The 3,714-nt window shown below is 30.2% G+C and overlaps 1 pseudogene across 1 annotated transcript; it reads right to left on the reverse strand.

Moving 5' to 3' along the window:
* Positions 1-1,494: 1,494 nt before the first annotated feature.
* LOC105648861 (transcription factor bHLH36 pseudogene) lies at positions 1,495-2,515 on the reverse strand (annotated as a pseudogene). Its single transcript, XR_016322928.1, has 3 exons — positions 2,172-2,515; positions 1,692-2,039; positions 1,495-1,572 (listed from the first exon to the last, which is right to left on the reverse strand). The product of XR_016322928.1 is annotated as a transcription factor bHLH36 pseudogene (transcript).
* Between the last annotated feature and the right edge of the window lie 1,199 nt (positions 2,516-3,714).

Below are 3,714 nucleotides of genomic sequence, written 5' to 3' on the forward strand. Positions count from 1 at the left end.
TTAATGTCGTATAAAGAATCAGCGGTAGGAATTAGGATTCTCAATCGCAAGAGTTAAGTTTCCTAATAAAAATATTTTAATTGAAAAGAAAATTTGAATATACGGATGGATATTATCAATTATAATGTTTTATTATATTATTATGCATGAGATGATGGACATATCTGTTGCTATTGGCTTTACATATCTCCTTTGTGGATGACTACATGGGATCAACCTTGTTATATATGTACTGGAAAAATGTTGTTATATGTTAACTCACTCTCCAACAAAACTCTTGTTCTAGGGACAATCAACGAGCTTATATGAAAAGGGAAAAGGATTCATAAGATCATTAACGGAGCAGCTGCGTCTCAAATGGCGACAAGTTAAAGTTTCTATGCTATGTATAATCTAAAAATCCAATGTAGCAGAAGATGAAGTAAAAAAAAAGAACTTTGAGTTTAGACGCATGTGATACAATAGTATCAACTTGAGGAAAATCATTGCAAAATGAAATAACTCATGGGATAGCTAGCCTACATTTATGTTCAACATTTCCATGTACGTTCAACATTTCCATGTACTAATGTAACCATCACGCCTAGACAAGTGCTAGCCTAAGGTGTTTTTACTGTGATCTTAATAAGAGGATATGAAGGATTCATGTAATCTTATTTCAAACTACTAGTATAATTTATGTTAATTGTTTAGGTCCTAATTGAACAAAAAAAAGCAATAACAATGTAACATATTTTTCTCATCACAGTATTACAAATTAAATACAAATTATAACCATATATAAATATTATATAATTTAATAAATTACATTATAAAAAGGTTCTTATGAAGACTAAACAAAGTCCGAACTGAATTCTGTCGAGCGGAAACTCATCTCTTTATTCATATATTCATGTTCAAACATAAAAAATTAAGTGAATCGAGCTCAATTTAACATGTTTAGTTTGTGAATGAACCGAGCTTTGGCTCAGACTCTATTTACAAAGAAAAATAGAAAAAAATATTGTGACTTGCTTATAGTTTTATACTCTAATTCGTCCATAGAACTTGTTTACTATTATAGAGTTAACTCACCAAGCTCATTCTAATGTGCAACTTTGATTCATTGGTTAAATAAACTTGACAAGCAAGCTTAAATTTGGCTAGTTAAATTTATTGAATGAACTTGGATGATTTTTATTTTTTGAATCGAATTCAAGTTGTTCATAAACAGTTTGATTTATTTGTAACCCTACATGAAAATAAGAGGTGCTAGCTTGAGAGGTTTGGATCCCATATCAGTAATGGATGAAATTATTAAGCATTTTACATAAATCAATCTGTTATCATTCAAACAACTTAACTGTTTTTGGCATATATAGCTGAAAATTACAACATGAAATGAATGGAATTGTCAAGTGTTACACACCTCTTCCTACGGGGAACCGCGAATGACACCTATTTTGATGTTGGATTTAATCCCTAATAAACACAGTTACTTTGTCACTAGGAATTTTAAGCACTTGATGAAGGAATTGCTTCAATTAACTTATTTTGCAACTCATATACGTCGATGCACGTCAAGTAGCTGACCTATAAAGCCAAACATAGAAATGCGAGCTGCGTTTAGAAAAATTAATTAAAACCTAAAAATTAATAACATGTAAAACCCTAAACCCATAGTGATCGATGATATTAAGATATGGTATTACCTCACATTGAATGGTATGTATGACTCTTTGTTGCACGTTGGTCGAAACGCAGTTAACTACATTTAGCCCTTCTTCAAGTAGCAGTTCCAACACTTTTGAAAGCTGCAAATCTTGCTCCCCAAACCCACTATTTATCACTACCTCAACTCCAACAAAAGATGAGCGAACCACTACATTAGTTGATGGACTTCTATTTAACTTGTTCTCAGTAATTTCGGGGCCAACAACCTTTAAATTGGATGATCTCTTTATCTCATCTCTGCGCAGACTAAATTCTTCAATCTTTTCTTGCAGGTGTTTAATGTATTTCACTGCTTGATCAACATGATCTGATATTGCACGTTTTCCCTGAAAATTCCAGAATCAAAGAGGGGAAAAAGAAAACCCTAATATTAATTCAAGAAATTAATGACGTTTTTTCACATAATTAAGAAATTATCAAGTAATTAATATAGACAGAGAAAAAAAATAATATATCACCTTGACATATTCGAAAGGGAGTAGATTTCTAAGACAAGTGTAAAGAGTAGCCATCTCTTGCCTTCTTCGTCTCTCCACATCTCTATGCATAATCCTCTTGTTACTATCATCATCATCATCATCTATATTTTTGGGACTAAAACGACGACGTGGGTTTGGCTGCCTGGCATTTGCAATGTTGTTTGGGTGGTCAAAGGAATGCGCAGAAGACTGACCAAGAATCCGGTTCAGATCTTGGGGGATTGTGTCTTCTTGATTAAATGAAATCTGAAAGGATAATTGACTGTTATTTTTGTCGGAAGGAAACATGGAGAGATACAGTTGGCCTGAGACAAAAAGGAGTGGATACGTTAGTTAGGGTTTGAGATTTGGGACGATGATGCCAAGATTCCACTGTTTTGCCTTCTTTATATAGACAAGTACTGATATTCAAAGGAGACTTTGAGTACACTAGTACTTGATGTCAATACCCACTTACCTAATTGTAGATTTATAAATAATTAAGGTGGTCTGCGTGCGTGCCATTCATTTAATTAATCAAGTCTCAGACCTCTTTAATTAGTCTCTGTTCTTACAAGTTAGAACTGTGCGGTTTGCTAATTAAATTTTAAATTTTTTTGCCATTTTTAATGGGTTTTCTCTTTCTTTGAGTATTAGGGGAGGGGTTCTCAGAACTCTATATATCAACAGGTTATGCATCTATTTATTATTGATTATGCAACAATATATATATATATATATATATATCGGTTTTCCTTTCAAAGCTCACTCAATATATATTAAAATGAAATGTCATATGTCCTAAAAAGAAATGTGATATTATTAGTTGTTCTTGTTATTAGGATTTTTTTTTTTTTTTGGTACGTGAAAAATCTTTAATGATAAAAATGAAGGCAAATATATTTTATCTTTTAATATTTTTCAACTTATTAAGTAGATTATACCTTAACCCTTAATTTGGGTTTAAATTTAATTATTAATTTATCACATGTTACATATATCTGTATAACATTTTGTGATGTATACATAAAGTCTCCATCCATAAATAAGAATCAGATTTAAGTACGTTTTTCTCGTATTTTAAAAAAATCATTTAATTTGTTTCATTTATAATAAATATTGAATAAATTAACTATATTATCCTTATTTATCATAAAGAAATAAATTTTTAAAAATTATAATTAAAAGTTCATCATTTGCAAAGGGTAAAAATTAGAAAAAAAATGATTATTTTCAATTAAAATCCACAAATATGACACTTATTTTGTGGAAAGAGGGAGTATATAATAAAAACTTTTAAGTGATTATATGGGAGTCTATAGTTACCAAGCTGAAAACAACCTCTTCGAAAAGGAAACGTTAGGGATTGATTTGGATTATCTTTTCCTTTCCTTTTTCCTTTTTTTTTTTTATTAATTTTGTTTTCATTTATTTCCAACAATACAGTTTACAAGCAAAACTTAAATAAATGGAAGAACAAAAATCAAATTATATACATATGAATATGAAAGGTCTGGTTTTACATATTATATAAATTTATTTA

This window comes from Jatropha curcas, chromosome 10 (assembly GCF_041381405.1).
Source record: "Jatropha curcas cultivar XTBG-Jc1 chromosome 10, XTBG_Jcur_1.0, whole genome shotgun sequence".
Classification (NCBI taxonomy): Eukaryota; Viridiplantae; Streptophyta; class Magnoliopsida; order Malpighiales; family Euphorbiaceae; genus Jatropha; species Jatropha curcas.